Source organism: Adelges cooleyi, unplaced genomic scaffold (genome assembly GCF_023614345.1).
Source record: "Adelges cooleyi isolate 19-005CV unplaced genomic scaffold, UGA_ACOO_1.1 ACOO_flye_CR_arks_rails_tigmint_CR_PRNA_39, whole genome shotgun sequence".
Taxonomy (NCBI): Eukaryota; Metazoa; Arthropoda; class Insecta; order Hemiptera; family Adelgidae; genus Adelges; species Adelges cooleyi.
This window is the reverse complement of record NW_026096067.1, coordinates 611086-632210: the sequence shown is the minus strand read 5'-3', so window position 1 is coordinate 632210 and position 21125 is coordinate 611086. Positions and strand designations below refer to the sequence as shown.

At 28.1% G+C, this 21125-nt stretch overlaps 1 protein-coding gene and 1 long non-coding RNA gene across 18 annotated transcripts in view; both read left to right on the top strand.

Moving 5' to 3' along the window:
- LOC126841529 (bifunctional glutamate/proline--tRNA ligase-like) overlaps positions 1–21125 on the top strand; it is a 93107-nt gene that overhangs the window by 53021 nt on the left and 18961 nt on the right. The gene's annotated exons all lie outside the window — the stretch shown is intronic.
- Positions 4649–12953, top strand: LOC126841539 (uncharacterized). The gene is made up of 3 exons (XR_007686185.1): positions 4649–5289; positions 12183–12247; positions 12689–12953. It is a non-coding gene; the product is annotated as an uncharacterized LOC126841539 (long non-coding RNA).

The window sequence follows — 21125 nt, the reverse complement described above, 5'->3', positions numbered from 1 at the left end:
CACAAAACAAATCGCAGAGTCCACTTTAACTCAAACCCCCTATGGAATAAATCATATTCGAACAGTTAATAGAAACAACAATTATTTTAAGGATAGTTTTAATAACGGCATAAATAGGCATAATAATGGTAATTATAACATTAATAGTTACGACGATGGTCGTAATATTAATAATAGAAATCTATACAATCAACAAGGGTATATGAATCCTAATGGTAATAATTATAATGCATGGTCTAATGATAATAGTCAAAGACCACCCCCGTTAGTAGAAAATATAAGTAGCTGTTTTATGAATAACAAAAATGGTCTAAGTAATAACCTAGTAATTAGAGGTATTTTAAATAATGTTGGTTATAAGTTCACTATTGACTCAGGAGCAAGTGTAAGCGTTATTAATGAATCGTTACTTCCAAAAAATCAATATATTAATTCATTTGGGCAAACAAAATTATATACTGCGAATGGTTCGCAACTACATTTTGTAGGAAAAACAAATATTATAGTGTATTTTAACAATGTGCCGTTTGAAATAGAATGTGCAGTGGTAAAAAATTTGAAAGGTAATAGTCTTTTAGGCATGGATTTCTTAACAATCTATGGAGGTATAATAAATTTACGTAAATTGCAGTTATCTCTTAGAATAAATGACGAAGAAATGGTTATTAATTTTTTGAAAAATAAAAATAATAGATTTAGTATAAACACAATTGGAAATAATAACTATAATATCTATAGGACTCAAAATAATATGAGTAATAGGGGTAGCCAAAATAATTATCGTGATACCAGGTGTTTCAACTATAAAAGACATGTAGATAACTTTAACTATAAGACTCATAGGACAAACCAAAATCATTATCAGGATACTAGGATAAATCACGGTACGAGTTTTAACAACTCTATGCATAGTGCTCGTAGGTCTAATAATAATATTACTAATAAGAATATTAGTTTGGGTAACTTTAATTATAATAAATACAATAGATATCCTAATGGAATAAATAATAATAAGGTTAGAGATGTATTCAATAGGAATTATAATACAACCCAAAATCGCTATAACGGTACCAGAAATATTAACTTTAATTATGCCAGTAACAATAATAATAGGTCTACTTGTAGTAGTTTTAACAGTCAAAAGCCCTATTTTACTAGAGTTCCATATGTATCTAATGAGAATTATAACACAGGGAATGTAGCCTATAATCCAGGAAGGGAAAGTTGTGTCCAAACTCCAATTCCCTTGTTTTCCCCGTCTTTTTATAGATATTCTAATAGGCATTAAGTATAAGAAAAAGGAAAACATTTTAATTTTTTTTATTTAACTTATTTTTCATTTGAAGAGTATAGATACACATAATTTTTTTTTTAGGAATCTTTTAAATAATACTATTGCGTGCAGTTATATACATTGTTAGTTTTCTAGTATGGCAGAAACAGATAATACAGTGTACGGCCTGAGCGGCCTATACTATTAAGGATATGATAAGATAGGTATTGCGTTATACATTTGTTAGGTAGTGTTTTTAAAACATACATAATAACTCCCACGATGTAATTACCAGGAATTCAGTCCTCAGTAATTTTTTTTCTCTCTCTTAGCCTTTATTTAGTTATAATATCGAAATCCGACACGCTCTTAGTAGAAACCATTTGATTAACACTTTGGCAAAATAGAGTCGTGATTTACACGTGACATAAACGAAATTTATAAATTTAATACAATATTAACTTAACTAACCGTTATGGTACTTGACCGTTAGGAAAAATATTTTAATACATGTAGAATAAATGACACCGCACACATTTTTATTAATTTATTTTTTTTATTTTACTTTTTTTTGTTCAAGCTGACAATGGGTGTTGTGGAATTCCATACAACTGTTGATTATAAATCCCACGACAAACTATAATTGTGTTTTATATAACTTGAGCATTTTAACTTATAATATATATTTTTTTTGTGTGCCATTTACTTATTGTTAATACTATGTATAATTAAATTGACGTTAACTCTTTACAAATATAAAAATATTAAGCCAGTAATTAGAAAATATTTACCTTATAAAATTTAATTTAATTAATGATAAATTTAACAACTTAGCGATATTTAATAAATCATCTAGACTATTCTTTTGAGTTAAAATAATTAAATTATTACAATTTACAATCATCATAATCTTTCTTATCACGCTGATATGGTCAGGGAACTTAAAGAGATTTAAGTAAATATTTCACTTGTTTGAATAATAATACTAAATATTTTTAACGGAATTATAAATCGCAATGTTCATTTTAAATGAACTCCAATGTACCAGACATTATAATAACAGCGTCAGCAAAATCTTCCCGTTTACCGACGCGTAGGTATTAGATTACTCGAACATATATTTGTTTTTTTTTATGTACATATATAATATCCTATATATATATGTATATCTAAGAGTGTGTGTGTGTATTTATACATATACATTATTATTACGAATTAAACGTATCATATAAGTGTATATTGTTGATCTGTGCCATTGGTACAACAATTTAGAATTTTTTTTTATATAAACAAGGTATACAATTGTAGAAAATAGTTTTTGCTTAACACAAACATATTATTAAAATATTTTATTATTAATTACGATTATATTTGCCGGTATGCTATTGTTTAGTTCATTTTTCACTAGATTATTGTTATTTAACACTATTCTATTGGTATGTAATTTAAGATGAAGAAGTATCCGCGTATAAGTTATAAACGCTATTAGATTTCTAGGAATAACGAAATATTTTAGGAACGTATTTAAGCCCAAAAATATTTCATATTTAGGTAGGTGCTCCTATTTTTCCGCGAGTCGGGAGCGGTCGTAGTACATGGCACCAGCTTTGACTTGACGAGATGAAGCAATATAATGACCAAAAGTAGATAGATTTTCTTGCTTCACATGGTAGTTACAGGATAGGCCGATTCATTAGAACAATAATTTTGATATGAGAAGGTAAAGGACTAGAAAATATAAATAAATTAAAAAAATAAATAGTATGAGTAATTTTAAGTTTTTTTATGAGGGTATAAAATTATATACGTTAGTAATATTCAATCAATTTTAATCGGTAGTAATATTTAAATAAATTGTTTAATCGAATACAAGGATTAATCGCTCGTTAAGTAGACGTAGAGTAATAGAGGTTTAGGTGTGGAAAATCTTTGTTTTTTTTATTAGACCTTTGTTAAACTGGACACGAAGCGTATCTCTCTCACGGATGGACTTGTAGCACCCAGGGCCCGGGTGTCTATAAGTAGCGATTGCCGCTTTCCTGAAGCTGATAAATACGCTGGCCAAACGTAAAGTTTTAATGTGAGGCTCAAATTATTTTTTTTGAGATATTTAAATCAAATTTCATTTACACACTGTATATGATGCGATTTAGGTTATAATTATATTTTTTAACATCGCCATTATTCTGCTATTTTTACCGCTATTATCAGTCAGCATTTATTGCCGCCACATTTTATTCGCCACTAATTGCCAATCAACGCCATATATTACAGATATTACGCCACTGAATACCGCAAAATGCCGTATTTCGCCACGGAAAGCCACACCCACACTATATAACAGACACAAGTTAGGATTCGGAATTGATGTTAAACGGTCTCTTAGAATGAGAAGTAGCTAATCTTTATTCTATTAGAACGATTGATTCTCGAATAAAATAGTAGTACTACGCATAGGCTATCGAATGATCATTTTTTTGTGTCTTACATAGGAATATAATATATTGATGATTACATTATCAATATATTAGTCGTGGCTCATTTATTATATTATCTTGCAAAGGCAGATACATTTTATTGAAATATTAATCGTGGCTCATTTATTATATTATCTTGCAAAGGCAGATACATTTTATCAATATATTAGTCGTGGCTCATTTATTATATTATCTTGCAAAGGCAGATACATTTTATTGAAATATTAATCGTGGCTCATTTATTATATTATCTTGCAAAGGCAGATACATTTTATTTATACATTATTTGTGGCAAATTTATTATATTATACCGCACAGACGGACATATTATATAGCACGGCGGCAATGTTATTACTTTATACCGCGTTGACGGAGATTTTATTTATGTAATTATCAATGGCACACTATTATTATACTGTTAACACAACAGACGGATATACAATTTTTATTTTAACGGCTATTTATCACATTTTACCGTATTACACGGAGATTTCACTCGACATGGCATATTCCATGAATATTACACCGCATAGACGGACTACATCATTATACCACGTGGACAAATTATACTCTCGGTCAAGAATTGACATTTAACATTTTTTATTTTTATAAAATATATTACCTATCAATAGAGATGGGCGAATTAATATTACTTAATATAAAGACAGTATTCTTTTATTTACATAATATGGCATTAAAAATAATCAAATATAATTAATTTAATTTAATTTAACACGCGGTTTAGCGATTTTTAAACTTTTATTAAACTGTTATGAACATAACCTTCAGTTACCCTCTACACACCATTACACAAAACAACCAACTACACTAAGCCTAATAATACTCATATTATAATAGCTCTCTGAGTCATACATTGGCGTACCTATACGATAGATGACTAATAATTATTACAGAGCGCACCTGCATGGTTATCTGGCGTAGTGATTGAATTATATTACAAATATATATATATATCAATACTACTTTAGTCCGTTCCGCTTTGATAAGCTATTTGGGAAAAACATGTTATTGCCATTCTATAAGATTAGATTGCCAAAATAATGCCAATTAAAATAATCATACGATGAGCGTTCGCTGTAGCATCCGCCCATCGGGTCAACACAATTCACACAATAACACATTACACAGATTAGCATAACCATATAAATAGGAGTAGGATCTAAGCCTATTCCAGACGAATTATTACACTCATGTTGAATACACTTATGTAGCTGTTGTCTACGCACTTTTACTATACAATAAATTTTATACTTATATTTTGAAAAAGTCTTAACTTATTTTAAATCCATCTTCCTGAACTGGTTTCAAATTGAACAACAAGATACTTTTTGATCTTAATACATCACCAAGCATCACAGCGGCGCAGTCGGTTTTTCGGATCCGTTTGGAGGCAAACCAACCCCAAGGCACATTTCAAAGACGGGAACTGCAGACCCTTCTTCGAGACTTCAAACAAGGACCATCCCTGTTCAATTGGAATCAGTCATAGATGGCAGTTTCACGCAGTTTGGCGTTCGTGTGAGTACACACATATTTTTTATTGTAAAAGTTTTTTTGGTTTATGATATTATTGAGTAACTATTTAAGAAAAAGGTTATATTTAAGTGAATTTTACACTTTATTTTTTTGAAAACTATAAAAGTTTTATTGAGTTATTATTGAGTATTTAAAAGTATTATATTTTAAGTGACCGAACACTTTATTTTTTTTGAAAACGTTAGAAGTTTTATTTCTGTTTTTGTGGGTATATAAAAAAAAAAATTATTAATTAAAATTTATAAAATTTAAAATTAAAAATTTAAAAATTATAGTTGAATAAATTTTACATTTTATTTTATGGACTTATAAATTAAATTATTATTGAAAATTAATATTGGAAAAATATTTTAGTGAACCTTACACTATATTTTTATTGAGTTATATACATTGAAGTATATTTTTGGGAATTTTTATTGTTGAATAACTCTGTTGTTGAGTAAATTTTTTGGGTACTTTTTATGGGTAATTATTGAGTATTTTTAAAACTTATGAGTAGTAATAGTCGTAGTTCGTCTCCCCATAGTAAAGATTTAAACCCTGATGATAGTGATAGCACTAATAAAAGTGTAGAAATTATTAATATTGAAGAAAATATTTTAAATAAAACATTAGACATTGATGAATCATTAAACAAGTCTATTAATAAAACTAAGGATTTAGTTGTGCAAACTTTTGAAAAATTAAATATATTAAAGGAATTAATACCGTCTAGAAGTACTAGGAGTAAAAAAGAAGTAGTCTTTTATGAATTAAATTTTGAAAGAAAAAATAGAACTAAAAAATTATCTAATATGGAAACTTTTAATGATGATAGTATAGCCAATGAAGCAGCTATTAACTTAAATAATACAAGTAATATGAATACGGGCGTAATTTTAAAATTTGATGAAGCAGTTAAATTAATACCTAGATGTTCAAACGCAGATGACGTTTATTCTTTTATAAGTGCATGTGACTTAGCAGTCTATTCGGTAGAAAAAAAATGCGTACCTATATTAGTTAAATATATTATAACAAAACTTAGCGGTAAAGCGTTAGAAGTTATAAAATTTAGGGAAATTGCAAAATGGAGTGACATAAAAACTTATTTGCGCGAAGCTTTTCAGTCAGAAAAATCTGCGGCAGCGTTACAAACCGAATTAAACGCGATTCAACAAAGTTTTACCGAAAGCGTAATCTCTTATACGGCTCGGGTTGAAACTTTGCATTATAAATTATTAGATATATATACGCGAGAATGTTCACAAGAAGAAATAAAAGGCGTAGTAGCAAACACAGTTAGACAGACGTTAGATACTTATATTAAAGGATTAATTAAACCTATTAGAAATTTAGTTAAAGCTAGAAATCCGAGAAATCTCGAACAAGCTAAAGAAATCGCTCATAACGAAGAAGTCGATTTTAGATCAGAAAAAGATATTAGACATACTAATAACAATTCTAATAACGGGTTTAACAATAATTTTAATAAAAATAGATCAAATTTTACCAATGGTCAAAATAGAAATTTTAATAGTAATTTTCGGAATAATAATTTTTCGGGAAACAATAATAATAAAAATAATTATGGCTATAATACTAATTCGGCTAATAAAAGTAAAAAATTAACTTGTTATATTTGTCAAGGAAATCATTACGCTAATCAATGTAGAAACAATAATAATACTAATGGCAATAATTTTAACAAAAAACAGTCTTTTATTCAAAATTCAAGACCACCTAACCAAAGTAATTTTTCTAAACCAAATTCAAATAATTCAAGTAACTTAACCTGCGATTTTTGTCAAAAAATTGGTCATTCTATTTCTGATTGTTATAAAAAACGTAATTTAGATAATAGAAATGGTCAAAATAATAATCAGCGTATTAATGGTAATTCTTCGGGAAACGGGCAAACGAACGCGACTCGCGGGGTGCGTTCAATAAACCAAATTTCCGCGGAGAACGACGATGTTTTACAGTAGTCTCATCAACAATAAATAAAACTCATATAAATTGCGCGTCACCTGCTAGTAAAATAAATAATTTTGAATTACTTATTGACACAGGTAGTGAAGTTAATATTTTAAAAATAACTTCTTTATCTGGTGAAATATTAGTAGATGAAAATATTAGAATTAATTTAAAGGGAATTAATGAAAAAGTTACTAAAACAATTGGTCTAATAAATATTCCAATAATGATAAATGATAATAAAATTGATACTGATTTTCATGTAGTAGATAAGCAGTTTCCTGTTCCACAAGATGGAATATTAGGTCAATCATTTTTGTTAAAAAATAAAGCGATTATAGATATCTCTAACAACAAAATAATAATTAATCCGCAACCAGAAAATAGCGTTGTAGGTAGTAACTGTATTATATTAGAACCAAGGTCGGAAACAATAGTTTGTTTGCCGATTGCAGATTCAAAAGTAGAAAATAAAACTATTATTATAAATAAACAGGAAGTCACACAGGATGTGTATTGCGGTAACGTAATTGGTACGGTACGAAACGGTAAAGTTTTAGTTAGCATGTTAAATATATCAGAGGTCAAAAAGGAGATAAACAACTCTGATATTAGCACAGTATTATATAACAATGAAAATGAATTCATTACTCATAAAATAAATATAATTAACGATAATGATAATAGATTAGAAAAAATTAATCAGCTCATTAGAACAGACCATATGAATAATGAGGAACGAGAATCAATATTAGACATTTGTAAACAATTTTCGGGAGTATTTCATTTAAAAGGAGATAAATTAACTTTTACTGACGCAACAGAGCATGAAATTAACTTAAAACCGAATCAAAATTCAATTTATTGCAGGCCTTACCGCCTTGCTCAAGCTCAACAAACTGAGATTGATTCTCAAATTAAACAAATGGAACAAGATGACATAATTGAACCATCAAAGTCACCTTGGAACGCACCTTTACTTTTAGTTAAAAAGAAATTAGATGCTAGCAATATACCTAAGTTTAGAATTGTAGTAGATTTTCGTAAATTAAATGAAGCAACCATGGATGAATTTCACCCTTTACCTAATATAACTGAAATCTTAGATCAATTAGGACAATGTCAGCTGTTCACTGTTTTGGATTTAGCCTCTGGGTTTTATCAAATACAGTTAGCAAAAGCATCTAGGGAGCTTACAGCTTTCTCAACCTTACAGGGTCATTGGCATTTCAAACGGTTAGTTATGGGTTTAAAAACATCCCCTGCTACATTTCAAAGGCTAATGAATACTGTTTTAAGTGGTTTAATAGGTTTAAAATGTTTAGTGTACCTTGATGACATAATAATTTTTGCGAAAAATTTAATTCAACATAACAATAAGTTAATAGAAGTTTTTCAACGGTTACAAGACCATAATCTTAAAATACAACCAGACAAATGTGAATTTTTAAAGAGGGAATGTAATTATCTCGGGCATGTCATTTCGCAAGATGGTATTAAACCGTGTCTTAATAAAGTACATTCAGTCTTAAATTTTCCAACCCCAAAGACAGTAAAACACATTAAGTCATATCTAGGCTTAACAGGGTACTATAGAAAATTTATTAACGGGTATAGCGGGATTGCAAAACCTTTGACAAATTTGTTAAAAAAGGACGTTAAATTTAATTGGAGTGATGAGTGTCAAAACTCATTTGATAAGCTAAAATCTATTCTTTGTAAAGAACCAATTCTACAATTTCCAGATTTCACTAAACCTTTCATATTAACAAGCGATGCTTCGCAGAAAGCTCTAGCAGCTATTCTTTCACAAGGTGAAGTAGGAAAAGACTTACCGATTGCTTATGCAAGTCGAACTTTAAACAAAGCGGAAAATAATTATAGTACAACAGAACTCGAATGTCTCGCCATTGTTTATGGTGTAACACAATTTAGACCTTATCTATACGGTAGAAAGTTTATTATTTATTCTGACCATCGACCGCTTGTTTGGTTATTTAATCTAAAGAATCCATTATCAAAACTTGCTCGCTGGCGTATACAACTTGAAGAATATTCATATGAAATTCGTTATAAGCCAGGTGTCCAAAATTCAAACGTAGATGCTTTAAGCAGAATGTATACAATATCTCAGTTAAGGGAAGAAAATTATGATACTTTTCTTGAAAAAATGAAAACGGTTATAATAACTAATAACAATGTAAAAGAAACAGTAGGGACTCTAATTGATTCACCTATTGATTATCATATAGTATCAGAAATTGCAAAACAATATAATTTTAAAACTGGTTTAAACTATGAGTTAAAACAAAAATTCGCACAAAATCAATTATTACCACCTAGTAAGATTATTGGTGATATAAATTACTTTAAACTCGATAATAGATTTATTTTGTTCATAGTTACAAAAAACAGAGATAAACAATTATCAACTTTCGAGAATATTTATATTGCATTAACTAATTTAAAACAATTTTGTGAAGAAAATAATTTAATTAAACTAGTAATGAATAAATTAGGTCACCATGATAATTTAGAATGGGATCATATAAGGTCAATGATTAGATTTATATTTCGCGGTACAGAGATTGAAATATTAATCTGTACTGACTCAGAATATTCAGATGATGAGAAATTAATTTTAATTAAACAATTTCATGACTCTTTAATCGGAGGTCATCAAGGTGTTTCTCGAACGTCACGTCGACTTAGTAAACAGTTTTCTTGGAGAGGTTTAAAACAAGACGTACGTAATTATATAAAAACTTGTACTCTTTGTCAAAAGAATAAAATTTCGAATAAACACGTTCGATCTCCAATGGTAGTAACTTCTACAAGTTCACGCCCATTTGAGAAAGTAATCTTAGATATAGTGGGACCATTGCCTAAGAGTTTATCGGGAAATTGTTTTGTTTTAACGCTACAAGATGATCTTTCGAAATTTTCTTTTGGGGTTCCATTGCCTAATCACACAGCTCAGACAGTAGCAGAAGCTTTTACGGTACATTTTGTTTGTATTCATGGAATTCCTGATACCATCTTGACAGATCAAGGTACAGATTTCATGAGTAAAACTTTCACAGAGATGTGCAAATTATTAAAGATTAATAAGATAAACTCCTCAGCTTTTCATCCTCAATCACAAGGTGGTCTTGAGAGATCACACAGGACGTTAAAGGAGTATCTTAGGAGCTTTGTAGACATAAAATTGACTAATTGGGATGTTCTCCTACCATATTTCTTCTTTACTTACAATTCAACTGAGCACAGTTCAACCAAATATCAACCATATGCTCTTGTCTATGGAAGGGATGTAAAAGTACCTATTAAATTAAAAGCTCACCCAGAACCTCGCTATAATTATGATGACTATATATCAGAATTAAAGCATAATATGCAAGAGTCTCATAAAATAGCTCGAGAAAATTTAATTACCAATAAAAAGAAATCAAAAGAAAGGTACGATATAAAAGAAAATCCAATAGATATACAAGTAAAAGATTTAGTTTTATTAAAAGATAACACGTCAAAAACCAAATTAGAACCTCTTTGGCTAGGTCCATTCGAAGTAATAGCCATTATAGAGAGGGAAAATATAGTTATAAGACGGGGTCGAAAAAATGTTACAATACATAAAAATAATGTTAAAAAGTATTATAACGACCAAGCTTAATGTAAATTTAAAATAAATCATATATATATAAATTAAGCATATTATAGTTAGTTTAAATTAAATTAGATTATTTAAATATAAAAATATAAAAAAAAAAATATATTATTATATATATCGTAAAAAGACATTAAATAAATTTGTCTGTTAGATTGTTGTTATGCGGTGTCACTTATTCATTAAATGAAAAAATCTAAAGAGAATAATACTAATCATATAATTATAAAAATAGAATATTCATATCTAGCTATTACAAAAGATAGAAAACAATACACTACGTATACTGAAGCACAGATGAACCTGTGTAAAGAAACCCTTATTTATCGTATTTGTCCAGCAGCGCAACCCGTACAAGAAAATAACGGAAATCAACCTTGCGAGGTTTCTCTTTTTAATAGACCAGAGGTAATTCCACTTAAATGTGAACCTAGAATAATGACAATGGCGCGTAATATTTATCATAAATTAAGATATCAAAATGCATGGCTTTTTTCTGTCATAAACGACACAATTACAACAAGTTGTAGTGATTTACCAGAACCACAAATTGATCGAATACATGGTCATGGTATAATTAAGTTAAAAGATAGCAGTTGTCAAATGTATACAAAACATTCAATTTTAACAGCAGTAGAATCTATTTCTATTAGTAAATATTTAGATTTTATTCCAAAAACAGATATGAGTCCAATATTAGAAAAAGTACCAAATTTACCACCCTTGTCAAATTTAAAAGACTGGAGTGATATAGGACACATTAAATTTAACAATTTACAAGAAATATCTCATTCGTTATCTGATTTAAATAAGATGATAGATAATGAACAAAATCGTAAAGATCAAATCGAGCAAACAAAATCTTATTCTAATATAAATTATTTAATAATAGGAATACTACTTCTTGTTATGATTTTAATAACAACGATTTATATTGTAATTAAATGTAAATTAATTAATATCAAAAGTACAAATACAAATGAATCAACTTCGACAACTCCGAAATTTTATGTAGACTTTAGAAATCGATTTTCTAATAATGTCCGTAGAGAAGAGGTGGTGGCACTTAACCCACTTCCGGGTCCACCCCCGCCTTCACCACGTTAATTGAATAAGTTATAAAAAAAAAAAAAAACATTTTTCATAAGTAATTAACATTAATTAAATATTTTAATTATATAGTATATAGTTAAGTTTAAATTATTATCAATCATAATTTTATTTTTAAATCTAATAATCATATATATTTCAGATAATTTTCTGTACAAGAGAGCAATATCTGCAAACTTGCTGTCATAATACTATTCGCATTAAACCGTAAGTTAGAAACTTCGTTAATGTCATCTTATAGTTTAAAAGAAATTACGTTCTTTAGAAACGTAGTGTGCATTGCACATGAGGATTGTTTCATACTCAAATCTCAAAAATCATTTGAACAAATAGTTCGTGAAGCTAATAATCTTTTACCACATAGATATCCAGTGGATAAACTATATAAATTCGAAACAAATTTAAAACAATTAATTGAGAGAATATTTGGAAATATAGAAAGATCTGTAATGAGTATGAGCATTGTTGTTTTGGCTTCAAAACCAGAATATATCCAACCTTTATATACTTTATTACAAAGCTTAGTTTAATTAGCATATTTAATAATTAAGTAACACTTTTATTTATATAACAATAAAATTTTTAATAAGTTATATTTTAATCTTATTTATAAAATACTTTAGTTATAATAAGTACTAATTATTTCAGATATTCATATCTATCAGTCAAAAAAAAAACCATTTGAGTATTCACTGTTCTATCCAAATATTGTAAGTTAACTTAATTAACTAATGGCTTTACATTATAGTTTAAAAGAAATATCTTTCTTTAAGTTATTCATTAAAATTGCTTACGAAGATCTTCTTCGTCGATCAAACAAAACTTATAACCAAATAATTCTTGAAACTAATAACCAACTAAGACATGGTTACCCTATAGCTAATCTTAATAAATTCAAAGAGGCTTTAACAATAATGATGACAGAATTTTATGGAGAATTAAATAGTTCAATGATGAGTAGAACCATAATAGAAACAACTTATAGGCAGGAACATGTAGATCTTTGGTGTGCATTATTGAGAAACTTGCTTTAATTAACAAAACAAAAATTACTATTTAACTTCTTATTTAACTTTTTATTTAAATTTTTATTTTATTTTATCATATATGTATATCAAATTCTTTTAATTTAAAAAAAAAAAAAAATTACATATTCAAACATCACTATGAGTCGATCACGAGCAATTAGTTTCATTGTAGCTCTAAAAATAGCAATGGATACGGAAGACCATTTTACAGTTTCAAACGGAAATTTCGTTACATTAACATGTTTAGGAAACCATGTAAGATTGGCTAATGCTTTAATAGATAATCCTTATACTGAGGAGGAGCTAAATAACACAATTGGCCCAATTTTAGATTTTATTCGAGATGTAGTAGATACTAGAGATATTAATAGAGTTTGTAAGACAGTTGCAAGAACTATTGATACCTTAATTGTACAGGGCATGTTTTTGGGAGATATATTAGATGAACTTAATAATAATATTTAATAAAAAGTACTAATATTAATTAATTTTATATTGGTATTGCGCTTAGTTTTTAATTTAAAAAGATTAACAATTTTTAATTTCTTTAAGTAAAATTTTAATTACTCATTTATTTAATATTTAAACAGTTCACCATGGAATATCAGTTATTTGCAAGATTCCATAAGGTCGATTCGGCAGCAAAAATAGTGTATAGCCCAACAGAATATAATTTAAGTGTTTTTTTTTATAGTTTATGCCAAATAATTTATAAGGATAGAATTCGCCATAATAGGTACCATTATAAGTCTTTAGATTGGTGCCTAGGTAGGGCGAATGTAGTTAGTAATACTAGTTTCACAAGCACTGATTTAAATCAATTTGAAAACCATCTGGTGGCAGCGGCCCAATTTTTGTTAAATTGTGAGGACCGGAGGAATGTTCCTCTGGCTCTTTTGTCATTAGCACCAGGGATAAGCAATCCACATGCGTTATTGCTTTTCCCTCAGGTGCCGATTAAATATCAACCGCTAGGCGTATCACCCAGATCACCATCAATATTAACAGAACCTGACCTAATAGCACCAAGACCCATTGGCGTAGTAAAAGGAACCCCTAGAATATAATATATAATCTTATAATAACTTATATTAACTTATAATAAATTTAGTATTTTCACATTTTTTTCACTTCATTTAAGTAACGTAATCTAAAAAAAAAAATTATAAGAAATAATAAAAAAATAAAAAAAAAATTAATATATATATTTTATTTTTCTAAATTTACATACTAGATTAACTTATTTTATTGATTAGAATTAGGTATATTTTTACTTTTAATTATCATTTTTTTGCACTATATGCAAACAATAATTAATTTTTATTACTAAAAAAAAAATTGTATTATAATAACTTAATATAATTAATCAATAATATTTAGATAACTCAAATCAATGTATTACACTGAAGAATTCGTAATGCAAGTTGAGGAATGCATAATGTCAGGAATTTGCAATAGACCTTCTTTTCCTACATCACCTGATGTCACGAAAAGAGATGATATTTATTTTAATAATTTTATACAATTAACCCATCAGGATATCTATATATCAATTCCTACTCATAAATATAACTTAAGAAATAACATTACTAAAACTTACAAAACTTTATCAATGTTAGTAGAAGATGCTAATGAAATGTTACATCTATCAGGTAGTGAGTTATTTAGCACAGAGGAATTGAGTGAAATAGAAATAAGCTTGAGGTAAGCCGCCCAACATTTAGCAGGGTGTGTAAACACAAAAGATGAATGTATGAGTTTAGTTGTATTAGCTATGAACACAGATATACCTGTGCATTTATTGTATTATCCAAAATACCCTATTAGAACATTCGGTTTATATAAATATTAATACTTATTAGTTATCAAACTCAATATATCTATATCAAACTAACTTTAATATATATATACCTATTGTTATTTACAATACTTATACTAACACGTATTAATTAATTATTTTTTTGTATAACTTTAATTATCTTTTGCAATATGTAACTTACAAACATTATATTATGTACATTTGAATGTTTCAAAAAAAAAAAAAAAATGAATTATGTCATGATTTTGAAATTGTCATATTATAACTATGTTTTGTATATGTTATGTATTCTTTTGTTTTACTAATTAACCACATTTTATTGTAAGCACAATTACATTATGTAATAATTGCACAAAACTATTAATGAACTTTATTATTCAAATTAACTATATATTGTTACTATTGTAAAATTAGATGACTGTTACATATTTGTCATTCTTTATATTCACATATTATTGTTTATTTTCAATTATTTATGTTATCTATGTAATGATTAACTAACATGTATTTTTCAAATTCTTAGCAATATTTGTAAAATTCGCTGGTCTAGTTCGAAGTTAGTCTTTAGAAGCCTAACTTACGTCTTTCGGGGGAGGTGTTATGAACATAACCTTCAGTTACCCTCTACACACCATTACACAAAACAACCAACTACACTAAGCCTAATAATACTCATATTATAATAGCTCTCTGAGTCATACATTGGCGTACCTATACGATAGATGACTAATAATTATTACAGAGCGCACCTGCATGGTTATCTGGCGTAGTGATTGAATTATATTACAAATATATATATATATCAATACTACTTTAGTCCGTTCCGCTTTGATAAGCTATTTGGGAAAAACATGTTATTGCCATTCTATAAGATTAGATTGCCAAAATAATGCCAATTAAAATAATCATACGATGAGCGTTCGCTGTAGCATCCGCCCATCGGGTCAACACAATTCACACAATAACACATTACACAGATTAGCATAACCATATAAATAGGAGTAGGATCTAAGCCTATTCCAGACGAATTATTACACTCATGTTGAATACACTTATGTAGCTGTTGTCTACGCACTTTTACTATACAATAAATTTTATACTTATATTTTGAAAAAGTCTTAACTTATTTTAAATCCATCTTCCTGAACTGGTTTCAAATTGAACAACAAGATACTTTTTGATCTTAATACATCACCAAGCATCACAAAACATAATAACTAACTGAAATAATCTACATATAATTTTACATTTTACAAACGGTCAAGAACGACATTACTTTGAATTTTAATAGAATATCTATGATATTTTATTTTAAAGCTGCGATTTTATGAGATTGAGGTTAAAACCACGAGGTTTGATTTTACTTTTTGTCTTAAAGACATAACTTTATTATCTAATTTAAATTAGCAAACCGATTAATTATTATATTTAATATATTTACTGTTGAATAGTTAACTACTATTATGCAGAATTATTTCCTGCAACACCTGGTTGCCTATTATCATATTTTATTTTACTATTTTTGCATACATTTTTACCAAAATTGATAATTATATTTTTCCAATGATAACTTAATCATTATATTGTCCTATATGAATTTTAAGACTTGATAACTATATTTTCTATGATATTTTGTATAATTAACCATTGATTACACTGTCATAATATTATACGACATGTTTGTTATTTTTACACCACCTATGAAGTGGATATATTTATCATTTGATAACGGAAGTTTTTTCATGTTTGATTGATTTGTATAATATGAAATTTGTGTTTTTACTATATAGCGTTTATAATGACATTTTAGTGCAACATTTTTAAACTTATTTACTACATAATTTTACTTTACTTATCTCGCGTTGAATTGAAATGAATAAACCTAATTATTCTAAAGCAATTACCTATATTTCGCGTTACATTACTATTTTATATTTCTTTTAACTTTACCCGTACTCGTGTGTCCGTTCAACTCCGCCATTACCTGGACTAACTACAGAGAACGCTTTAGGATCCAGGTAGAGGTGTAATATATATGTACATAGCTTTACTTATTTAATAAACCTGTTTTCGTTTCGTTGCACACTTGAGAATTAAGTTATTTAGAGGTACGATCGCCTGTTAAGCTCCTCAGGCGATATAGCAAATATACAAAGGAGACTTTAGGGATATTTAAGTGTAGATACGGCCTAGCCATCCGTCCCGTCTTCGGGTCCACTAATTTAACCCTATCGACTGTCGTTTCAGCCTAGCCTAGCCAACTAGCCAAGCAGACACGTTACAATTTGGTGGAGGCGCCGATATTCGTTAGTCTTACCTCAGGGAGGGACCCCAATATTTTTAAGGGAATAGACGACGGACACGACCCCATATAATTGTACCTGCTATTTTTAATTAACTTTCAGGTTGTAGTAAAGTACATTTTTTTTTTTTTTTTATTATTATTAAGTATCAAATTGCATTTAATATTGAAATTTATTAATTTATTTTATAATATTTGGTTAACATTTTTCTTTTAAATTTTTATTATATTTTATTGAATATTACGATCAAGAATTCAATATGACAGCCCCTATGATAGCAAACTTATCACCTCTTGCCCTAGACACTTTTCACGGTACAAGCGACGAATCTGTCTACGATTTCATTACCAAATTCGATAGGATAAAAAAATTAAATAATTGGACGGATGAACAAACCTTATTGTACTTTCCATTTTATTTAAAAGGCACTGCAGAATCTTTCTATTTTTTATTTGAAAAAAGAAATACCAATTTAACTTGGGCCAATATTAAAGATGAATTTAAAAAAGCGTTTAATACAGTAACCCGTAAAAACATGCTTAAAGTTAAATTAACTCAAAGAAAACTGAGACTTGACGAAACAGTTAATGAGTTTATATGTGACTTTAACCGCCTTTCTGATGAAATTGACTCTGACATGTCTGAAGAATCCAAAATAACACAAGTAATGCGTAAATTACCACCCGAGTATTTTAGTATGATTTGTATGCAAGACAATTCTACTATGAAAAAATTAGAATCTAATTTAAGAAAGGCCCGAAATTTATTTAATACCCCAACCAACCCCGAGGTAGAAGCCTTAAGAATTCAAGTAGAGACACTCACAAAACAAATCGCAGAGTCCACTTTAACTCAAACCCCCTATGGAATAAATCATATTCGAACAGTTAATAGAAACAACAATTATTTTAAGGATAGTTTTAATAACGGCATAAATAGGCATAATAATGGTAATTATAACATTAATAGTTACGACGATGGTCGTAATATTAATAATAGAAATCTATACAATCAACAAGGGTATATGAATCCTAATGGTAATAATTATAATGCATGGTCTAATGATAATAGTCAAAGACCACCCCCGTTAGTAGAAAATATAAGTAGCTGTTTTATGAATAACAAAAATGGTCTAAGTAATAACCTAGTAATTAGAGGTATTTTAAATAATGTTGGTTATAAGTTCACTATTGACTCAGGAGCAAGTGTAAGCGTTATTAATGAATCGTTACTTCCAAAAAATCAATATATTAATTCATTTGGGCAAACAAAATTATATACTGCGAATGGTTCGCAACTACATTTTGTAGGAAAAACAAATATTATAGTGTATTTTAACAATGTGCCGTTTGAAATAGAATGTGCAGTGGTAAAAAATTTGAAAGGTAATAGTCTTTTAGGCATGGATTTCTTAACAATCTATGGAGGTATAATAAATTTACGTAAATTGCAGTTATCTCTTAGAATAAATGACGAAGAAATGGTTATTAATTTTTTGAAAAATAAAAATAATAGATTTAGTATAAACACAATTGGAAATAATAACTATAATATCTATAGGACTCAAAATAATATGAGTAATAGGGGTAGCCAAAATAATTATCGTGATACCAGGTGTTTCAACTATAAAAGACATGTAGATAACTTTAACTATAAGACTCATAGGACAAACCAAAATCATTATCAGGATACTAGGATAAATCACGGTACGAGTTTTAACAACTCTATGCATAGTGCTCGTAGGTCTAATAATAATATTACTAATAAGAATATTAGTTTGGGTAACTTTAATTATAATAAATACAATAGATATCCTAATGGAATAAATAATAATAAGGTTAGAGATGTATTCAATAGGAATTATAATACAACCCAAAATCGCTATAACGGTACCAGAAATATTAACTTTAATTATGCCAGTAACAATAATAATAGGTCTACTTGTAGTAGTTTTAACAGTCAAAAGCCCTATTTTACTAGAGTTCCATATGTATCTAATGAGAATTATAACACAGGGAATGTAGCCTATAATCCAGGAAGGGAAAGTTGTGTCCAAACTCCAATTCCCTTGTTTTCCCCGTCTTTTTATAGATATTCTAATAGGCATTAAGTATAAGAAAAAGGAAAACATTTTAATTTTTTTTATTTAACTTATTTTTCATTTGAAGAGTATAGATACACATAATTTTTTTTTTAGGAATCTTTTAAATAATACTATTGCGTGCAGTTATATACATTGTTAGTTTTCTAGTATGGCAGAAACAGATAATACAGTGTACGGCCTGAGCGGCCTATACTATTAAGGATATGATAAGATAGGTATTGCGTTATACATTTGTTAGGTAGTGTTTTTAAAACATACATAATAACTCCCACGATGTAATTACCAGGAATTCAGTCCTCAGTAATTTTTTTTCTCTCTCTTAGCCTTTATTTAGTTATAATATCGAAATCCGACACGCTCTTAGTAGAAACCATTTGATTAACACTTTGGCAAAATAGAGTCGTGATTTACACGTGACATAAACGAAATTTATAAATTTAATACAATATTAACTTAACTAACCGTTATGGTACTTGACCGTTAGGAAAAATATTTTAATACATGTAGAATAAATGACACCGCACACATTTTTATTAATTTATTTTTTTTATTTTACTTTTTTTTGTTCAAGCTGACAATGGGTGTTGTGGAATTCCATACAACTGTTGATTATAAATCCCACGACAAACTATAATTGTGTTTTATATAACTTGAGCATTTTAACTTATAATATATATTTTTTTTGTGTGCCATTTACTTATTGTTAATACTATGTATAATTAAATTGACGTTAACTCTTTACAAATATAAAAATATTAAGCCAGTAATTAGAAAATATTTACCTTATAAAATTTAATTTAATTAATGATAAATTTAACAACTTAGCGATATTTAATAAATCATCTAGACTATTCTTTTGAGTTAAAATAATTAAATTATTACAATTTACAATCATCATAATCTTTCTTATCACGCTGATATGGTCAGGGAACTTAAAGAGATTTAAGTAAATATTTCACTTGTTTGAATAATAATACTAAATATTTTTAACGGAATTATAAATCGCAATGTTCATTTTAAATGAACTCCAATGTACCAGACATTATAATAACAGCGTCAGCAAAATCTTCCCGTTTACCGACGCGTAGGTATTAGATTACTCGAACATATATTTGTTTTTTTTTATGTACATATATAATATCCTATATATATATGTATATCTAAGAGTGTGTGTGTGTATTTATACATATACATTATTATTACGAATTAAACGTATCATATAAGTGTATATTGTTGATCTGTGCCATTGGTACAACAATTTAGAATTTTTTTTTATATAAACAAGGTATACAATTGTAGAAAATAGTTTTTGCTTAACACAAACATATTATTAAAATATTTTATTATTAATTACGATTATATTTGCCGGTATGCTATTGTTTAGTTCATTTTTCACTAGATTATTGTTATTTAACACTATTCTATTGGTATGTAATTTAAGATGAAGAAGTATCCGCGTATAAGTTATAAACGCTATTAGATTTCTAGGAATAACGAAATATTTTAGGAACGTATTTAAGCCCAAAAATATTTCATATTTAGGTAGGTGCTCCTATTTTTCCGCGAGTCGGGAGCGGTCGTAGTACATGGCACCAGCTTTGACTTGACGAGATGAAGCAATATAATGACCAAAAGTAGATAGATTTTCTTGCTTCACATGGTAGTTACAGGATAGGCCGATTCATTAGAACAATAATTTTGATATGAGAAGGTAAAGGACTAGAAAATATAAATAAATTAAAAAAATAAATAGTATGAGTAATTTTAAGTTTTTTTATGAGGGTATAAAATTATATACGTTAGTAATATTCAATCAATTTTAATCGGTAGT